Raw genomic sequence first — 24,141 nt, 5'->3', positions numbered from 1 at the left:
GACCCTGAGATTATCTGTGTACTATACGACACAGTCACTCCATAACTGACTCTATAATTAACACAGACTAATGAGCAGACCCTGAGATTACTTGTGTACTATACGCCACAGTCACTCCATAAATGGCTCTATAACTAACAGACTAATGAGCAGACCCTGAGATTACCTGTGTACTATACGCCACAGTCACTCCATAACTGGCTCTATAACTAACACAGACTAATGATCAGACCCTGATATTATTACCTGTGTACTATACGCCACAGTCACTCCATAACTGGCTCTATAACTAACACAGACTAATGAGCAGATCCTGAGATAATTACCTGTGTAGTATATGCCACAGTCACTCCATAACTGGCTCTATAACACAGACTAATGAGCAGACCCTGAGATTACCTGTGTACTATACGCCAAAGTCAATCCATAACTGGCCTATAACTAACACAGACTAATGAGAAGACTCCGAGATTATCTGTGTACTATACGCCACAGTCACTCCATAACTGACTCTATAATTAACACAGACTAATGAGCAGACCCTGAGATTACTTGTGTACTATACGCCACAGTCACTCCATAAATGGCTCTATAACTAACAGACTAATGAGCAGACCCTGAGATTAACTATGTACTATACGCCACAGTCACTCCATAACTGTCTCTATAGCTAACACAGACTAATGAGCAGACCATGAGATTACCTGTGTACTATACGCCACAGTCACTCCATAACTGGCTCTATAACTAACACAGACTAATGAGCAGACCCTGAGATTATCTGTGTACTATACGCCACAGTCACTACATAACTGGCTCTATAACTAACACAGACTAATGAGCAGACCCTGAGATTACCTGTGTACTATACGCCACAGTCACTCCATAACTGTCTCTATAGCTAACACAGACTAATGAGCAGACCATGAGATTACCTGTGTACTATACGCCACAGTCACTCCATAACTGGCTCTATAACTAACACAGACTAATGAGCAGACCCTGAGATTACCTGTGTACGATACGCCACAGTCACTCCATAACTGGCTCTATAACTAACACAGACTAATGAGCAGACCCGGAAATTATTACCTTTGAACTATACGCCACAGTCACTCCATAACTGGCTCTATAACTAACACCGACTAATGAGCAGACCCTGAGATTACCTGTGTACTATACGCCACAGTCACTCCATAACTGTCTCTATAACTAACACAGACTAATGAGCAAATCCTGAGATTACCTGTGTACTATACGCCACAGTCACTCCATAACTGGCTCTATAACTAACACAGACTAATGAGCAGACCCTGAGGTTACCTATTTACTATACGCCACAGTAAATCCATAACTGGCTCTATAACAAACACAGAATGAGCAAACCCTGAGATTACCTGTGTACTGTATGCCACAGTCACTCCATAACTGGCTCTATAACTAACACCGACTAATGAGCAGACCCTGAGATTACCTGTGTACTATACGCCACAGTCACTCCATAACTGGCTCTATAACTAACACCGACTAATGAGCAGACCCTGAAATTACCTGGGTACTATATGCCACAGTCACTCCATAACTGTCTCTATAACTAACACAGACTAATGAGCAGACCCTGAGATTACCTGTGTACTATACGCCACAGTCACTCCATAACTGGCTCTATAACTAACACAGACTAATGAGCAGACCCTGAGATTACCTATTTACTATACGCCACAGTAACTCCATAACTGGCTCTATAACAAACACAGAATAATGAGCAGACCCTGAGATTACCTGTGTACTATACGCCACAGTCACTCCATAACAGACGCTATAACTAACACAGACTAATGAGCAGACCCTGAGATTACCTGGGTACTATATGCCACATTCACTCCATAACTGGCTCTATAACTAACACCGACTAATGAGCAGACCCTGAAATTACCTGGGTACTATATGCCACAGTCACTCCATAACTGTCTCTATAACTAACACAGACTAATGAGCAGACCCTGAGATTACCTGTGTACTATACGCCACAGTCACTCCATAACTGGCTCTATAACTAACACAGACTAATGAGCAGACCCTGAGATTACCTATTTACTATACGCCACAGTAACTCCATAACTGGCTCTATAACAAACACAGAATAATGAGCAGACGCTGAGATTACCTGTGTACTATACGCCACAGTCACTCCATAACTGGCTCTATAACTAACACAGACTAATGAGCAGACCCGGAAATTATTACCGGTGTACTATACGCCACAGTTACTCCATAACTGGCTCTATAACTAACAAAGACTAATGAGCAGACCATGAGATTACCTGTGTACGATACGCTACAGACACCCCATAACTGGCTCTATAACTAACACAGACTAATGAGCAGACCCTGAGATTACCTGTGTACTATATACGCCACAGTCACTCCATAACTGGCTCTATAAGTAACACAGACTAATGAGCAGACTCTGAGTTACCTGTGTACTATACGCCACAGTCACTCCATAACTGGCTCTATAACTAACACAGACTAATGAGCAGACCCTGAGATTACCTGAGTACTATACGCCACAGTCACTCCATAACTGGCTCTATAACTAACACAGACTAATGAGCAGACCCTGACATTATCTGTGTACCATACGCTACAGTCACTCCATTACTGGCTCTATAACTAACACGGACTAATGAGCAGACCCTGAGATTACCTGTGTACTATACGCCACAGTCACTCCATAACTGGCTCTATAACTAACACAGACTAAGGAGCAGACCCTGAGATTACCTGTGTACGATACGCCACAGTCACTCCATAACTGGCTCTATAACTAACACAGACTAATGAGCAGACCCGGAAATTATTACCTTTGAACTATACGCCACAGTCACTCCATAACTGGCTCTATAACTAACACCGACTAATGAGCAGACCCTGAGATTACCTGTGTACTATACGCCACAGTCACTCCATAACTGTCTCTATAACTAACACAGACTAATGAGCAAATCCTGAGATTACCTGTGTACTATACGCCACAGTCACTCCATAACTGGCTCTATAACTAACACAGACTAATGAGCAGACCCTGAGATTACCTATTTACTATACGCCACAGTAACTCCATAACTGGCTCTATAACAAACACAGAATAATGAGCAAACCCTGAGATTACCTGTGTACTGTATGCCACAGTCACTCCATAACTGGCTCTATAACTAACACCGACTAATGAGCAGACCCTGAGATTACCTGTGTACTATACGCCACAGTCACTCCATAACTGGCTCTATAACTAACACCGACTAATGAGCAGACCCTGAAATTACCTGGGTACTATATGCCACAGTCACTCCATAACTGTCTCTATAAGTAACACAGACTAATGAGCAGACTCTGAGATTACCTGTGTACTATACGCCACAGTCACTCCATAACTGGCTCTATAACTAACACAGACTAATGAGCAGACCCTGAGATTACCTATTTACTATACGCCACAGTAACTCCATAACTGGCTCTATAACAAACACAGAATAATGAGCAGACCCTGAGATTACCTGTGTACTATACGCCACAGTCACTCCATAACTGGCTCTATAACTAACATAGACTAATGAGCAGACCCTGGGATTACCTGTGTACTATACGCCACAGTCACTCCATAACTGGCTCTATAACTAACACAGACTAATGAGCAGATCCTGAGATTATTACCTGTGTACTATACGCCACAGTCACTCCATAACTGGCTCTATAACTAACACAGACTAATGAGCAGACACTGAGACTACGTGTGTACTATATGCCACAGTCACTCCACAACTGGCTCTATAACTAACACAGACTAATTGAGCAGACCCTGAGATTACTTGTGTACTATACGCCACAGTCACTCCAAAACTGGCTCTATAACACAGACTAATTAGCAGACCCTGAGATTACCTGTGTACTATACGCCACAGTCACTCCATAACTGTCTCTATAACTAACATAGACTAATGAGCAGACCCTAAGATTACCTGTGTACTATACGCCACAGTCACTCCATAACTGACTCTATAATTAACACAGACTAATGAGCAGACCCTGATATTACCTGTGTACTGTACGCCACAGTCACTCCATAACTGCCTCTATAACTAACAGACTAATGACCAGACCCTGAGATTACCTGTGTACTATACGCCACAGTCACTCCATAACTGTCTCTATAACTAACACCGACTAATGAGCAGACCCTGAGATTATCTGTGTACTATATGCCACAGTCACTCCATAACTATCTCTATAACTAACACCGACTAATGAGCAGACCCTGAGATTACCTGTGTACTATACGCCACAGTCACTCCATAACTGGCTCTATAAGAAACACAGAATAATGAGCAGACCCTGAGATTACCTATTTACTATACGCCACAGTAACTCCATAACTGGCTCTATAACTAACACAGACTAATGAGCAGACCCTGAGATTACCTGTGTACTATACGCCACAGTCACTCCATAACTAGCTCTATAACTAACACAGACTAATGAGCAGACCCTGAGATTACCTGTGTACTATACGCCACAGTCACTCCATAACTGGCTCTATAACTAACACAGACTAATGAGCAGACCCTGACATTATCTGTGTACCATACGCTACAGTCACTCTATAACTGGCTCTATAACTAACACAGACTAATGAGCAGACCCTGAGATTACCTGAGTACTATACGCCACAGTCACTACATAACTGGCTCTATAACTAACACAGACTAATGAGCAGACCCTGAGATTACCTGTGTACTATACGCCACAGTCACTCCATAACTGGCTCTATAACTAACACAGACTAATGAGAAGACCCGGAAATAAATACCTTTGAACTATATGCCACAGTCACTCCATAACTGGCTCTATAACTAACACAGACTAATGAGCAGACCCTGAGATTATCTGTGTACTATATGCCACAGTCACTCCATAACTGTCTCTATAACTAACACAGACTAATGAGCAGACCCTGAGATTACCTGTGTACTATATGCCACAGTCACTCCATAACTGTCTCTATAACTAACACCGACTAATGAGCAGACCCTGAGATTACCTGTGTACTATACGCCACAGTCACTCCATAACTGGCTCTATAACACAGACTAATGAGCAGAACCTGAGATTATCTGTGTACTATATGCCACAGTCACTCCATACCTGGCTCTATAACTAACACAGACTAATTAGCAGACCCTGAGATTACCTGTGTACTATACGCCACAGTCACTCCATAACTGGCTCTATAACTAACACAGACTAATGAGCAGACTCTGAGATTACCTGTGTACTATACGCTACAGTCACTACATAACTGGCTCTATAACTAACACAGACTAATGAGCAGACACTGAGACTACGTGTGTACTATACGCCACAGTCACTCCATAACTGGCTCTATAACTAACACAGACTAATGAGCAGACACTGAGACTACGTGTGTACTATACGCCACAGTCACTCCAAAACTGGCTCTATAACTAACACAGACTAATGAGCAGACCCTGAGATTACCTGTGTACTATACGCCACAGTCACTCCATAACTGGCTCTATAACTAACACAGACTAATGAGCAGACCCTGAGATTACCTGTGTACTATACGCCACAGTCACTCCATAACTGGCTCTATAACTAACACAGACTAATGAGCAGACCCTGAGATTACCTGTGTACTATACGCCACAGTCACTCCATAACTGGCTCTATAACTAACACAGACTAATGAGCAGACACTGAGACTACGTGTGTACTATACGCCACAGTCACTCCATAACTGGCTCTATAACTAACACAGACTAATGAGCAGACACTGAGACTACGTGTGTACTATACGCCACAGTCACTCCAAAACTGGCTCTATAACTAACACAGACTAATGAGCAGACCCTGAGATTACCTGTGTACTATACGCCACAGTCACTCCATAACTGGCTCTATAACTAACACAGACTAATGAGCAGACCCTGAGATTACCTGTGTACTATACGCCACAGTCACTCCATAACTGGCTCTATAACTAACACAGACTAATGAGCAGACACTGATATTACCTGTGTACTATACGCCACAGTCACTCCATAACTGACTCTATAATTAACACAGACTAATGAGCAGACCCTGAGATGACTTGTGTACTATACGCCACAGTCACTCCATAACTGGCTCTATAACTAACACAGACTAATGAGCACACCCTGAGATTACCTGTGTACTATACACCACAGTCACTCCATAACTGGCTCTATAACTAACACAGACTAATGAGCAGACCCTGAGATTACCTGGGTACTATATGCCACAGTCACTCCATAACTGGCTCTATAACTAACACAGACTAATGAGCAGACACTGATATTACCTGTGTACTATACGCCACAGTCACTCCATAACTGGCTCTATAACTAACACAGACTAATGAGCAGACCCTGAGATTACCTGTGTACTATACGCCACAGTCACTCCATAACTGGCTCTATAACTAACACAGACTAATGAGCAGACCCTGAGATTACCTGTGTACTATACGCCACAGTCACTCCATAACTGGCTCTATAACTAACACAGACTAATGAGCAGACCCTGAGATTACCTATTTACTATACGCCACAGTCACTCCATAACTGGCTCTATAACAAACACAGAATAATGAGCAGACCCTGAGATTACCTGTGTACTATACACCACAGTCACTCCATAACTGGCTCTATAGCTAACACAGACTAATGAGCAGACCCTGAGATTACCTGTGTACTATACGCCACAGTCACCACATAACTGGCTCTATAACTAACACAGACTAATGAGCAGACCCTGAGATTACCTGTGTACTATACGCCACAGTCACTCCATAACTGGCTCTATAACTAACACAGACTAATGAGCAGACCCTGAGATTACCTGGGTACTATATGCCACAGTCACTCCATAACTGTCTCTATAACTAACACAGACTAATGAGCAGACCCTGAGATTACCTGTGTACTATACGCCACAGTCACTCCATAACTGGCTCTATAACTAACACAGACTAATGAGCAGACCCTGAGATTACCTATTTACTATACGCCACAGTAACTCCATAACTGGCTCTATAACAAACACAGAATAATGAGCAGACCCTGAGATTACCTGTGTACTATACGCCACAGTCACTCCATAACTGGCTCTATAACTAACACAGACTAATGAGCAGACCCGGAAATTATTACCGGTGTACTATACGCCACAGTTACTCCATAACTGGCTCTAAAACTAACAAAGACTAATGAGCAGACCATGAGATTACCTGTGTACGATACGCTACAGACACCCCATAACTGGCTCTATAACTAACAAAGACTAATGAGCAGACCCTGAGAATACCTGTGTACTCTATACGCCACAGTCACTCCATAACTGGCTCTATAACTAACACAGACTAATGAGCAGACTCTGAGATTACCTGTGTACTATACGCCACAGTCACTCCATAACTGGCTCTATAACTAACACAGACTAATGAGCAGACCCTGAGATTACCTGAGTACTATACGCCACAGTCACTCCATAACTGGCTCTATAACTAACACAGACTAATGAGCAGACCCTGAGATTATCTGTGTACCATACGCTACAGTCACTCCATAACTGGCTCTATAACTAACACAGACTAATGAGCAGACCCTGAGATTACCTGTGTACTATACGCCACAGTCACTCCATAACTGGCTCTATAACTAACACAGACTAATGAGCAGACCCTGAGATTATCTGAGTACTATACGCCACAGTCACTCCATAACTGGCTCTATAACTAACACAGACTAATGAGCAGACCCTGAGATTACCTGTGTACCATACGCTACAGTCACTCTATAACTGGCTCTATAACTAACACAGACTAATGAGCAGACCCTGAGATTACCTGTGTACTATACGCCACAGTCACTCCATAACTGGCTCTATAACTAACACAGACTAATGAGCAGACCCGGAAATTATTACCTTTGAACTATACGCCACAGTCACTCCATAACTGGCTCTATAACTAACACCGACTAATGAGCAGACCCTGAGATTACCTGTGTACTATATGCCACAGTCACTCCATAACTGTCTCTATAACTAACACAGACTAATGAGCAAATCCTGAGATTACCTGTGTACTATACGCCACAGTCACTCCATAACTGGCTCTATAACTAACACAGACTAATGAGCAGACCCTGAGATTACCTATTTACTATACGCCACAGTAACTCCATAACTGGCTCTATAACAAACACAGAATAATGAGCAAACCCTGAGATTACCTGTGTACTGTATGCCACAGTCACTCCATAACTGGCTCTATAACTAACACCGACTAATGAGCAGACCCTGAGATTACCTGTGTACTATACGCCACAGTCACTCCATAACTGGCTCTATAACTAACACCGACTAATGAGCAGACCCTGAAATTACCTGGGTACTATATGCCACAGTCACTCCATAACTGTCTCTATAAGTAACACAGACTAATGAGCAGACTCTGAGATTACCTGTGTACTATACGCCACAGTCACTCCATAACTGGCTCTATAACTAACACAGACTAATGAGCAGACCCTGAGATTACCTATTTACTATACGCCACAGTAACTCCATAACTGGCTCTATAACAAACACAGAATAATGAGCAGACCCTGAGATTACCTGTGTACTATACGCCACAGTCACTCCATAACTGGCTCTATAACTAACATAGACTAATGAGCAGACCCTGGGATTACCTGTGTACTATACGCCACAGTCACTCCATAACTGGCTCTATAACTAACACAGACTAATGAGCAGATCCTGAGATTATTACCTGTGTACTATACGCCACAGTCACTCCATAACTGGCTCTATAACTAACACAGACTAATGAGCAGACACTGAGACTACGTGTGTACTATACGCCACAGTCACTCCACAACTGGCTCTATAACTAACACAGACTAATTGAGCAGACCCTGAGATTACTTGTGTACTATACTCCACAGTCACTCCAAAACTGGCTCTATAACACAGACTAATTAGCAGACCCTGAGATTACCTGTGTACTATACGCCACAGTCACTCCATAACTGTCTCTATAACTAACATAGACTAATGAGCAGACCCTAAGATTACCTGTGTACTATACGCCACAGTCACTCCATAACTGACTCTATAATTAACACAGACTAATGAGCAGACCCTGATATTACCTGTGTACTGTACGCCACAGTCACTCCATAACTGCCTCTATAACTAACAGACTAATGACCAGACCCTGAGATTACCTGTGTACTATACGCCACAGTCACTCCATAACTGTCTCTATAACTAACACCGACTAATGAGCAGACCCTGAGATTATCTGTGTACTATATGCCACAGTCACTCCATAACTATCTCTATAACTAACACCGACTAATGAGCAGACCCTGAGATTACCTGTGTACTATACGCCACAGTCACTCCATAACTGGCTCTATAAGAAACACAGAATAATGAGCAGACCCTGAGATTACCTATTTACTATACGCCACAGTAACTCCATAACTGGCTCTATAACTAACACAGACTAATGAGCAGACCCTGAGATTACCTGTGTACTATACGCCACAGTCACTCCATAACTAGCTCTATAACTAACACAGACTAATGAGCAGACCCTGAGATTACCTGTGTACTATACGCCACAGTCACTCCATAACTGGCTCTATAACTAACACAGACTAATGAGCAGACCCTGACATTATCTGTGTACCATACGCTACAGTCACTCTATAACTGGCTCTATAACTAACACAGACTAATGAGCAGACCCTGAGATTACCTGAGTACTATACGCCACAGTCACTACATAACTGGCTCTATAACTAACACAGACTAATGAGCAGACCCTGAGATTACCTGTGTACTATACGCCACAGTCACTCCATAACTGGCTCTATAACTAACACAGACTAATGAGAAGACCCGGAAATAATTACCTTTGAACTATATGCCACAGTCACTCCATAACTGGCTCTATAACTAACACAGACTAATGAGCAGACCCTGAGATTATCTGTGTACTATATGCCACAGTCACTCCATAACTGTCTCTATAACTAACACAGACTAATGAGCAGACCCTGAGATTACCTGTGTACTATATGCCACAGTCACTCCATAACTGTCTCTATAACTAACACCGACTAATGAGCAGACCCTGAGATTACCTGTGTACTATACGCCACAGTCACTCCATAACTGGCTCTATAACTAACACAGACTAATGAGCAGACCCTGAGATTACCTGTGTACTATACGCCACAGTCACTCCATAACTGGCTCTATAACTAACACAGACTAATGAGCAGACCCTGAGATTACCTGTGTACTATACGCCACAGTCACTCCATAACTGGCTCTATAACTAACACAGACTAATGAGCAGACCCTGAGATTACCTGTGTACTATACGCCACAGTCACTCCATAACTGGCTCTATAACTAACACAGACTAATGAGCAGACACTGAGACTACGTGTGTACTATACGCCACAGTCACTCCATAACTGGCTCTATAACTAACACAGACTAATGAGCAGACACTGAGACTACGTGTGTACTATACGCCACAGTCACTCCAAAACTGGCTCTATAACTAACACAGACTAATGAGCAGACCCTGAGATTACCTGTGTACTATACGCCACAGTCACTCCATAACTGGCTCTATAACTAACACAGACTAATGAGCAGACCCTGAGATTACCTGTGTACTATACGCCACAGTCACTAGATAACTGGCTCTATAACTAACACAGACTAATGAGCAGACACTGATATTACCTGTGTACTATACGCCACAGTCACTCCATAACTGACTCTATAATTAACACAGACTAATGAGCAGACCCTGAGATTACTTGTGTACTATACGCCACAGTCACTCCATAACTGGCTCTATAACTAACACAGACTAATGAGCACACCCTGAGATTACCTGTGTACTATACACCACAGTCACTCCATAACTGGCTCTATAACTAACACAGACTAATGAGCAGACCCTGAGATTACCTGGGTACTATATGCCACAGTCACTCCATAACTGGCTCTATAACTAACACAGACTAATGAGCAGACACTGATATTACCTGTGTACTATACGCCACAGTCACTCCATAACTGGCTCTATAACTAACACAGACTAATGAGCAGACCCTGAGATTACCTGTGTACTATACGCCACAGTCACTCCATAACTGGCTCTATAACTAACACAGACTAATGAGCAGACCCTGAGATTACCTGTGTACTATACGCCACAGTCACTCCATAACTGGCTCTATAACTAACACAGACTAATGAGCAGACCCTGAGATTACCTATTTACTATACGCCACAGTCACTCCATAACTGGCTCTATAACAAACACAGAATAATGAGCAGACCCTGAGATTACCTGTGTACTATACACCACAGTCACTCCATAACTGGCTCTATAGCTAACACAGACTAATGAGCAGACCCTGAGATTACCTGTCTACTATACGCCACAGTCACCACATAACTGGCTCTATAGCTAACACAGACTAATGAGCAGACCCTGAGATTACCTGTCTACTATACGCCACAGTCACCACATAACTGGCTCTATAACTAACACAGACTAATGAGCAGACCCTGAGATTACCTGTGTACTATACGCCACAGTCACTCCATAACTGGCTCTATAACTAACACAGACTAATGAGCAGACCCTGAGATTACCTGGGTACTATATGCCACAGTCACTCCATAACTGTCTCTATAACTAACACAGACTAATGAGCAGACCCTGAGATTACCTGTGTACTATACGCCACAGTCACTCCATAACTGGCTCTATAACTAACACAGACTAATGAGCAGACCCTGAGATTACCTATTTACTATACGCCACAGTAACTCCATAACTGGCTCTATAACAAACACAGAATAATGAGCAGACCCTGAGATTACCTGTGTACTATACGCCACAGTCACTCCATAACTGGCTCTATAACTAACACAGACTAATGAGCAGACCCGGAAATTATTACCGGTGTACTATACGCCACAGTTACTCCATAACTGGCTCTAAAACTAACAAAGACTAATGAGCAGACCATGAGATTACCTGTGTACGATACGCTACAGACACCCCATAACTGGCTCTATAACTAACACAGACTAATGAGCAGACCCTGAGAATACCTGTGTACTCTATACGCCACAGTCACTCCATAACTGGCTCTATAACTAACACAGACTAATGAGCAGACTCTGAGATTACCTGTGTACTATACGCCACAGTCACTCCATAACTGGCTCTATAACTAACACAGACTAATGAGCAGACCCTGAGATTACCTGAGTACTATACGCCACAGTCACTCCATAACTGGCTCTATAACTAACACAGACTAATGAGCAGACCCTGAGATTATCTGTGTACCATACGCTACAGTCACTCCATAACTGGCTCTATAACTAACACAGACTAATGAGCAGACCCTGAGATTACCTGTGTACTATACGCCACAGTCACTCCATAACTGGCTCTATAACTAACACAGACTAATGAGCAGACCCTGAGATTATCTGAGTACTATACGCCACAGTCACTCCATAACTGGCTCTATAACTAACACAGACTAATGAGCAGACCCTGAGATTACCTGTGTACCATACGCTACAGTCACTCTATAACTGGCTCTATAACTAACACAGACTAATGAGCAGACCCTGAGATTACCTGTGTACTATACACCACAGTCACTACATAACTGGCTCTATAACTAACACAGACTAATGAGCAGACCCTGAGATTACCTGTGTACTATACGCCACAGTCACTACATAACTGGCTCTATAACTAACACAGACTAATGAGCAGACCCTGAGATTACCTGTGTACTATATGCCACAGTCACTCCATAACTGGCTCTATAACTAACACAGACTAATGAGCGGACCCAGAGATTACCTTTGAACTATACGCCACAGTCACTCCATAACTGTCTCTATAACTAACACCGACTAATGAGCAGACCCTGAGATTATCTGTGTACTATACGCCACAGTCGCTCCATAACTGGCTCTATAACTAACACAGACTAATGAGCAGACACTGAGACTACGTGTGTACTATTCGTCACAGTAACTCCATAACTGGCTCTATAACACAGACTAATTAGCAGACCCTGAGATTACCTGTGTACTATACGCCACAGTCACTCCATAACTGGCTCTATAACTAACATAGACTAATGAGCAGACCCTAAGATTACCTGTGTACTATACGTCACAGTCACTCCATAACTGGCTCTATAACTAACACAAACTAATAAGCAAACCCTGAGATTACCTGTGTACTATACGCCACAGTCACTCCATAACTGGCTGTATAACTAACAGACTAATGAGCAGACCCTGAGATTACCTGTGTACTATACGCCACAGTCACTCCATAACTGGCTCTATAACTAACACAGACTAATGAGCAGACCCTGAGATTATCTGTGTACTATATGCCACAGTCACTCCATAACTGGCTCTATAACTAACACAGACTAATGAGCAGACCCTGAGATTACCTGTGTACTATACGCCACAGTCACTCCATAACTGGCTCTATAACAAACACAGAATAATGAGCAGACCCTGAGATTACCTGTGTACTATACGCCACAGTCACTCCATAACAGACGCTATAACTAACACAGACTAATGAGCACACCCTGAGATTACCTGTGTACTATAAGCTACAGTCACTCCATAACTGGATCTATAACTAACACAGACTAATGAGCAGACCCTGAGATTACCTATTTACTATACGCCACAGTAACTCCATAACTGGCTCTATAACTAACACAGACTAATGAGCAGACCCTGAGATTACCTGTGTACTATACGCCACAGTCACACCATAACTGGCTCTATAACTAACACAGACTAATGAGCAGACACTGAGATTACCTGTGTACTATACGCCACACTCACTCCATAACTGGATCTATAACTAACACACACTAATGAGCACACCCTGAGATTACCTGTTTACTATACGCCACACTCACTCCATAACTGGATCTATAACTAACACAGACTAATGAGCAGACCCTGAGATTACCTATTTACTATACGCCACAGTCACTCCATAACTGGCTCTATAACTAACACAGACTAATGACCAGACCCTAAGATTACCTGTGTACTATACGCCACAGTCACTCCATAACTGGCTCTATAACTAACACAGACTAATGAGAAGACCCGGAAATAATTACCTTTGAACTATATGCCACAGTCACTCCATAACTGGCTCTATAACTAACACAGACTAATGAGCAGACCCTGAGATTATCTGTGTACTATATGCCACAGTCACTCCATAACTGTCTCTATAACTAACACAGACTAATGAGCAGACCCTGAGATTACCTGTGTACTATACGCCACAGTCACTCCATAACTGGCTCTATAACTAACATAGACTAATGAGCAGACCCTGGGATTACCTGTGTACTATACGCCACAGTCACTCCATAACTGTCTCTATAACTAACACAGACTAATGAGCAGACCCTGAGATTACCTGTGTACTATACGCCACAGTCACTCCATAACTGTCTCTATAACTAACACAGACTAATGAGCAGACCCTGAGATTACCTGTGTACTATACGCCACAGTCACTCCATAACTGGCTCTATAACTAACACAGACTAATGAGCAGACCCTGAGATTACCTGTGTACTATATGCCACAGTCATACCATAACTGGCTCTATAACTAACACAGACTAATGAGCAGACCCTGAGATTACCTGTGTACTATATGCGACAGTCACTCCATTACTGGCTCTATAACTAACACAGACTAATGAGCAGACCCTGAGATTACTTGTGTACTATACGCCACAGTCACTCCATAACTGGCTCTATAACTAACACAGACTAATGAGCAGACCCTGAGATTACCTGTGTACTATACGCCACAGTCACTCCATAACTGGCTCTATAACTAACACAGACTAATGAGCAGACCCTGAGATTACCTTTGAACTATACGCCACAGTCATTCCATAACTGGCTCTATAGTTAACACAGACTAATGAGCAGACCCTGAGATTACTTGTGTACTATACGCCACAGTCACTCCATAACTGGCTCTATAACTAACACAGACTAATGAGCAGACCCTGAGATTACCTGTGTACTATACGCCACAGTCACTCCATAACTGGCTCTATAACTAACACAGACTAATGAGCAGACCCTGAGATTACCTTTGAACTATACGCCACAGTCATTCCATAACTGGCTCTATAACTAACACAGACTAATGAGCAGACCCTGAGATTATCTGTGTACTATATGCCACAGTCACTCCATAACTGTCTCTATTACTAACACAGACTAATGAGCAGAACCTGAGATTACCTGTGTACTATACGCCACAGTCACTCCATAACTGGCTCTGTAACTAACATAGACTAATGAGCGGACCCTGAGATTACCTGTGTACTATATGCCACACTCACTCCATAACTGGCTCTATAACTAACACAGACTAATGAGCAGACCCTGAGATTACCTGTGTACTATATGCCACACTCACTCCATAACTGGCTCTATAACTAACACAGACTAATGAGGAGACCCTGAGATTACCTGTGTACTATATGCCACACTCACTCCATAACTGGCTCTATAACTAACACAGACTAATGAGCAGACCCTGAGATTACCTGTGTACTATACGCCACAGTCACTCCATAACTGGCTCTATAACAAACACAGACTAATGAGCAGACCCTGAGGTTACCTGTGTACTATACACCACAGTCACTCCATAACTGGCTCTATAACTAACAAAGACTAATGAGCAGACCATGAGATTACCTGTGTACTATATGCCACAGTCACTCCATAACTGGCTCTATAACTAACACAGACTAATGAGCAGACCCTGAGATTACCTGTGTACTATATACGCCACAGTCACTCCATAACTGGCTCTATAACTAACACAGAATAATGAGCAGACCCTGAGATTACCTGTGTACTATACGCCACAGTCACTCCATAACTGGCTCTATAACTAACACAGACTAATAAGCAGACCCTGAGATTACCTGAGTACTATACGCCACAGTCACTCCATAACTGGCTCTATAACTAACACAGACTAATGAGCAGACCCTGACATTATCTGTGTACCATACGCTACAGTCACTCCATAACTGGCTCTTTAACTAACACAGACTAATGAGCAGACCCTGAGTTTACCTGTGTACTATACGCCACAGTCATTCCATAACTGGCTCTATAACTAACACAGACTAATGAGCAGACCCGGAAATTATTACCATTGAACCATACGCCACAGTCACTCCATAACTGGCTCTATAACTAACAAAGACTAATGAGCAGACCCTGAGATTATCTGTGTACTATACGTCACAGTCACTCCATAACTGGCTCTATAACTAACACAGACTAAAGAGCAGACCCTGAGATTACCTGTGTACTATACGCCACAGTCACTCCATAACTGGCTCTATAACTAACACAGACTAATGAGCATACCCTGAGATTACCTGTGTACTATACACCACAGTCACTCCATAACTGGCTCTATAACTAACACAGACTAATGAGCAGACCCTGAGCTTACCTGTGTACTATACGCCACAGTCACTCCATAACTGGCTCTATAACTAACACAGACTAATGAGCAGACCCTGAGATTACCTATGTACTATACGCCACAGTCACTCCATAACTGGCTCTATAACTAACACAGACTAATGAGCAGACCCTGAGATTACCTGTGTACTATACGCCACAGTCACTCCATAACTGGCTCTATAACTAACACAGACTAATGAGCAGACCCTGAGATTACCTGTGTACTATACGCCACAGTCACTCCTTAACTGGCTCTATAACAAACAGAGACTAATGAGCAGACCCTGAGATTACCTATGTACTATACGCCACAGTAACTCCATAACTGGCTCTATAACAAACACAGACAAATGAGCAGACCCTGAGATTACCTGTGTACTATACGCCACAGTCACTCCATAACTGGCTCTATAACTAACAAAGACTAATGAGCAGACCATGAGATTATTACCTGTGTACTATACGCCACAGTCACTCCATAACTGGCTCTATAACTAACACAGACTAATGAGCAGACCCTGAGATTACCTGTGTACTATACGCCACAGTCACTCCATAACTGGCTCTATAACTAACACAGACTAATGAGCAGACCCGGAAATTATTACCTGTGTACTATACGCCACAGTCACTCCATAACTGGCTCTATAACTAACACAGACTAATGAGCAGACCATGAGATTACCTGTGTACTATACGGCACAGTCACCACATAACTGGCTCTATAACTAACACAGACTAATGAGCGGACCCTGAGATTACCTGTGTACTATAGCCACAGTCACTCCATAACTGGCTCTATAACTAACACAGACTAATGAGCAGACCCGGAAATTATTACCTGTGTACTATACGCCACAGTCACTCCATAACTGGCTCTATAACTAACAAAGACTAATGAGCAGACCATGAGATTACCTGTGTACGATACGCTACAGACACCCCATAACTGGCTCTATAACTAACACAGACTAATGAGCAGACCCTGAGATTACCTGTGTACTATACGCCACAGTCACTCCATAACTGGCTCTATAACTAACACAGACTAATGAGCAGATCCTGAGATTACCTGTGTACTATACGCCACAGTCACTCCATAACTGGCTCTATAACTAACACAGACTAATGAGCAGACCCTGAGATTACCTGTGTACTATACGCCACAGTCACTCCATAACTGGCTCTATAACTAACACAGACTAATGAGCAGACCCGGAAATTACTACCAGTGTACTATACGCCACAGTCACTCCATAACTGGCTCTATAACTAACAAAGACTAATGAGCAGACCATGAGATTACCTATGTACTATACGCCACAGTCACTCCATAACTGGCTCTATAACTAACACAGACTAATGAGCAGACCCGGAAATTATTACCTGTGTACTATACGCCACAGTCACTCCATAACTGGCTCTATAACTAACAAAGACTAATGAGCAGACCATGAGATTACCTATGTACTATACGCCACAGTCACTCCATAACTGGCTCTATAACTAACAAAGACTAATGAGCAGACCATGAGATTACCTGTGTACGATACGCTACAGACACCCCATAACTGGCTCTATAACTAACACAGACTAATGAGCAGACCCTGAGATTACCTGTGTACTATACGCCACAGTCACTCCATAACTGGCTCTATAACTAACACAGACTAATGAGCAGATCCTGAGATTACCTGTGTACTATACGCCACAGTCACTCCATAACTGGCTCTATAACTAACAAAGACTAATGAACAGACCATGAGATTTCCTGTGTACTATACGCCACAGTCACTCCATAACTGGCTCTATAACTAACACAGACTAATGAGCAGACCCGGAAATTATTACCGGTGTACTATACGCCACAGTTACTCCATAACTGGCTCTATAACTAACACAGACTAATGAGCAGACCCGGAAATTATTACCTGTGTACTATACGCCACAGTCACTCCATAACTGGCTCTATAACTAACACAGACTAATGAGCAGACCCTGAGATTACCTGTGTACTATACGCCACAGTCACTCCATAACTGGCTCTATAACTAACACAGACTAATGAGCAGACCCTGACATTACCTGTGTACTATACGCCACAGACACCCAATAACTGGCTCTATAACTAACACAGACTAATGAGCAGACCCTGAGATTACTTGTGTACTATACGCCACAGACACTCCGTAACTGGCTCTATAACTAACACAGACTAATGAGCAGACCCTGAGTTTACCTGTGTACTATACGCCACAGTCACTCCATAACTGGCTCTATAACCAACCCAGACTAATGAGCAGACCCTGAGATTACCTGTGTACTATACTCCACAGTCACTCCATAACTGGCTCTATAACTAACAGACTAATGAGCAGACCCTGAGATTACCTGTGTACTATACGCCACAGTCACTACATAACTAGCTCTATAACTAACACAGACTAATGAGCAGACCCTGAGATTACCTGTGTACTATACTCCACAGTCACTCCATAACTGGCTCTATAACTAACACAGACTAATGAGCAGACCCTGAGATTACCTGTGTACTACACTCCACAGTCACTCCATAACTGGCTCTATTACTAACACAGACTAATGAGCAGACCCTGAGATTACCTGTGTACTATATGCCACAGTCACTCCATAACTGGCTCTATCACTAACACAGACTAATGAGCGGACCCTGAGATTACCTGTGTAGTATACGCCACAGTCACTCCATAACTGGCTCTATAACTAACACAGACTAATGAGCGGAACCTGAGGTTACCTGTGTAGTATACGCCACAGTCACTCCATAACTGGCTCTATAACTAACACAGACTAATGAGCGGACCCTGAGATTACCTGTGTAGTATACGCCACAGTCACTCCATAACTGTCTCTATAACTAACATAGACTAATGAGCAGACCCTGAGATTATCTGTGTACTATACGCCACAGTCACTCCATAACTGGCTCTATAACTAACACAGACTAATGAGCAGACCCTGAGATTAGTTGTGTACTATATGCCACAGTGACTCCATAACTGGCTCTATAACTAACACAGACTAATGAGCAGACCCTGAGATTACCTGTGTACTATATACGCCACAGTCACTCCATAACTGGCTCTATAACTAACACAGAATAATGAGCAGACCCTGAGATTACCTGTGTACTATACGCCACAGTCACTCCATAACTGGCTCTATAACTAACACAGAATAATGAGCAGACCCTGAGATTACCTGTGTACTATACGCCACAGTCACTCCATAACTGGCTCTATAACTAACACAGACTAATGAGCAGACCCTGAGATTACCTGTGTACTATACGCCACAGTCACTCCATAACTGGCTCTATAACTAACACAGACAGTATAACCTTTCACAGTACACAGTAACCCAGGTTATTTGCTGGCAGTGTGAAAGGGGTAGAGACTGATTAGCAGACCCTGAGTAGTAGTAAATAACGAATGTAAATGTCAGGTAATTCATTGCTTATCTGCAATAGTGGCAGAAATTAGGGCTCTGGAACTATTGATAAATGTTCTATTCAATCTGTTTCCAGAGATAGAATAATGAGAGCTGACCCCGCCATGAAATTATTCTTTGAATATTTACACTTCAAAGTATGATATCTGCAGGCACATGAAATAGGGATCCTACACCATTAACTCCTATACGGACTTCACCTTTATATTATTATTATTAGCAATTTATTATTATTACTATGACCTGAGAACTCACCTGGGTGATCCTGCATCCACAATAGGTCAGGCTGTAGTCAAGGTCTTGGCTTTTACACTTTATATAGGATTGCACATTCCTGCTCAGATTTGGTCAATTTTCTGGTTCTCAGTGTATTCTGAGGTTCCCGGATCTCAGTGTATTCTGTGGTTCCCGGATCTCAGTGTATTCTGTGGTTCCCGGATCTCAGTGTATTCTGTGGTCCCCGGATCGCAGTGTATTCTGTGGTTCCCGGATCGCAGTGTATTCTGTGGTTCCCGGATCGCAGTGTATTCTGTGGTTCCCGGATCGCAGTGTATTCTGTGGTTCCCGAATCGCAGTGTATTCTGTGGTTCCCGGATCGCAGTGTATTCTGTGGTTCCCGGATCGCAGTGTGTTCTGTGGTTCCTGGATCGCAGTGTATTCTGTGGTTCCTGGATCGCAGTGTATTCTGTGGTACCCGAATCGCAGTGTATTATGTTGTTCTCCAATCTCAGTGTGTTCTCTGGTTCCTGGTTTTGGATCTCAATTTGTTCTCTGGTTCCCGGATCGCAGTGTATTCTGTGGTTCCCGGATCTCAGTGTAGTTTCTGGTCCCAGTTCCTAAATCTCAGTGTTTTCTCTGGTCCTTGGCCCTGGTTTAAAATATTTTCTGGTCCCTGGTCCTGGATCTTGGTGTTTCCCCTGGTCCTGGATCTCAGTGTAATCTCTGGTCCCTGGTCCTGGATCCAAGTGTGTCCCCTAGTCCTGGATTTCAGTATATTCTCTGGTTCATGGTCTCCAATCTCAGTGTATTCTCTAGTTCCTGGTCCTGGATCAAAATGTATTTTCTGGTTCCTGTTCCTGGATTTTAGTTAGTCTCTGGTCCCTTGTCCTGGATCACAGTGTAGTCACTGGTCCTGGATCTCAGTGTAATCTCTGGTCCCTGGTCCTGGATCTTAGTGTGTTTCCTGGTCCTGGATTTCAGTGTATTCTCTGGTCCCTGGTCCTGGGTCTCAATGCAGTCTCTGGTTCCTGGTCCTGGATCTCAGTGTGATCCCTGGTCCTGGGTCTCAGTGTAATATCCGGTCCCTGGACTTGGATCTCAATGCAGTCTCTGGTTCCTGGTCCTGGATCTCAGGGATCCCTGGTCCTGGATATCAGTGTAGTCTCTGATCCCTGGTCCAGGATCTCATTGTGTTCTCTGGTCCCTGGTTCTGGATCTCAGTGCTTTCTCTGGTCTTGGATGTCAATGAGTTCTCTGGTCCCTGGTCCTGGATCTTAGTGTAATCTCTAGTCCCCTGTCCCAGATCTCAGTGTGTATTCTCTGATTCCTGGTTCTGGATCTCAGTGTGTTATCTGGTCCCTGGTCCTGGATCCCAGTGTGTTATCTGGTCCCTGGTTTTAGATCTCAGTGTATTCTCTGGTCCCTGGTTTTGGATCTCAGTGTGTTCCCTGGTCCTGGATCTCAGTGTGTTCTCTGGTTCTGGATCTCAGTGTATTTTCTGGTCCCTAGTTCTGGATCTCAGTGTGTTCTCTGGGCCCTGGTTCTAAATCTCAATGTATGCCCTGGTCCTGGGTCTCAGTGTTCCCTGGTCCTGGGTCTCAGTGTGTTCCCTGGACCTGGGTCTCAGTGTGTTCCCTTGTCCTTGATCTCAGCGTGGTCCCTGGTCCTGGATCTCAGCGTGGTCCCTGGTCCTGGATCTCAGCGTGGTCCCTGGTGCTGGATCTCAGCGTGGTCCCTGGTGCTGGGTCTCAGCGTGGTCCCTGGACCTGGGTCTCAGCGTGGTCCCTGGACCTGGGTCTCAGCGTGGTCCCTGGACCTGGGTCTCAGCGTGGTCCCTGGACCTGGGTCTCAGTGTGGTCCCTGGACCTGGGTCTCAGTGTGGTCCCTGGACCTGGGTCTCAGTGTGGTCTCTGGTCTTGGGTCTCAGCGTGTTCCCTGGTCCTGGGTCTCAGTGGGTTCCCTGGTCCTGGATATTAGTGTGGTCCCTGGTCCTACATATCAGTGTGGTTCCTGGTCCTGGATATCAGTGTGGTCCCTGGTCCTGGGTCTCAGTGTGATACCTGGTCCTGGGTCTCAGTGTGTTCCCTGGTCCTGGCTCTCAGTGTGGTCCCTGGTCCTGGCTCTCAGTGTGGTCCCTGGTCCTGGCTCTCAGTGTGGTCCCTGGTCCTGGCTCTCAGTGTGGTCCCTGGTCCTGGCTCTCAGTGTGGTCCCTGGTCCTGGCTCTCATTGTGGTCCCTGGTCCTGGCTCTCAGTGTGGTCCCTGGTTCAGTGTGTTCCCTGGTCCTGGCTCTCAGTGTGGTCCCTGGTCCTGAGTCTCAGTGGGTCCCCTGGTCCTGGGTCTTAGTGTGGTCCCTGGTTCAGTGGGTTCCCTGGTCCTGGGTCTCAGTGGGTCCCCTGGTCCTGAATCTCACTGTGGTCCCTGGTCCTGGGTCTCAGTGGGTTCCCTGGTCCTGGGTCTCAGTGGGTTCCCTGGTCCTGGGTCTCAGTGGGTTCCCTGGTACCAACTGCAGGGACTGATCACAGAGAACAGTAGCAACTCCATCTATTTCTATGTAATGACTATTACAGTTACACTCAGCTGTGTTTGTTCGTGCCAATAAAGCTTATTAGGAGAATAAAAAAACGAACCATAGAAAGCCAAAACAGGGATAGAGAAGACTAATCATAGAGAGAGATTGGGCTAGACTTGACCATAGAGACGAAATGAGGACAGAAAGCACCAGTACGAGAGAAAGGGAAAAAAAAGATAAGGAAGTGACGACTTCGTGTGGGCAGGAGGGTGCCAATATCACGTGACGTCCTGTGTGTCATCTGACGCTTCACTCTCAGGGCAGCCAATCAGATGTCAGCTTTCATCAGCCAGTTACTTAGTACAGCAGCAACAGCTGCTCTGTGGTGATATTATCTGTATATTATACTGATAGTGATATTATTATATTATCTGTGTATTATACTGATAGTGATATTATTATATTATCTGTATATTATACTGATAGTGATATTATTATATTATCTGTGTATTATACTGATAGTGATATTATTATATTATCTGTATATTATACTGATAGTGATATTATTATATTATCTGTATATTATACTGATAGTGATATTATTATATTATCTGTATATTATACTGATAGTGATATTATTATATTATCTGTGTATTATACTGATAGTGATATTATTATATTATCTGTATATTATACTGATAGTGATATTATTATATTATCTGTATATTATACTGATAGTGATATTATTATATTATCTGTGTATTATACTGATAGTGATATTATTATATTATCTGTGTATTATACTGATAGTGATATTATTATATTATCTGTATATTATACTGATAGTGATATTATTATATTATCTGTATATTATACTGATAGTGATATTATTATATTATCTGTATATTATACTGATAGTGATATTATTATATTATCTGTATATTATACTGATAGTGATATTATTATATTATCTGTGTATTATACTGATAGTGATATTATTATATTATCTGTATATTATACTGATAGTGATATTATTATATTATCTGTATATTATACTGATAGTGATATTATATTATCTGTATATTATACTGATAGTGATATTATATTATCTGTATATTATACTGATAGTGATATTATATTATCATCTGTATATTATACTGATAGTGATA

At 43.0% G+C, this 24,141-nt stretch overlaps 1 protein-coding gene across 1 annotated transcript in view; it reads right to left on the bottom strand.

The window, feature by feature from the left end:
- Positions 1 to 23,136, bottom strand: part of LOC148454563 (chondroitin polymerizing factor 2, non-catalytic subunit-like) — a 360,302-nt gene extending 337,166 nt beyond the window's left edge. The window contains exon 1 of the mRNA XM_088460764.1: positions 20,499 to 23,136. The gene's annotated coding sequence lies outside the window, so the exon portion shown is untranslated. The remainder of the gene's footprint in view (positions 1 to 20,498) is intronic.
- Between the last annotated feature and the right edge of the window lie 1,005 nt (positions 23,137 to 24,141).

The sequence above is a fragment of the Taudactylus pleione genome, unplaced genomic scaffold (genome assembly GCF_031769625.1).
Source record: "Taudactylus pleione unplaced genomic scaffold, aTauple2 ptg000978l, whole genome shotgun sequence".
In the NCBI taxonomy this organism is placed as follows: Eukaryota; Metazoa; Chordata; class Amphibia; order Anura; family Myobatrachidae; genus Taudactylus; species Taudactylus pleione.
This window is presented reverse-complemented; position numbering and strand designations above follow the sequence as displayed.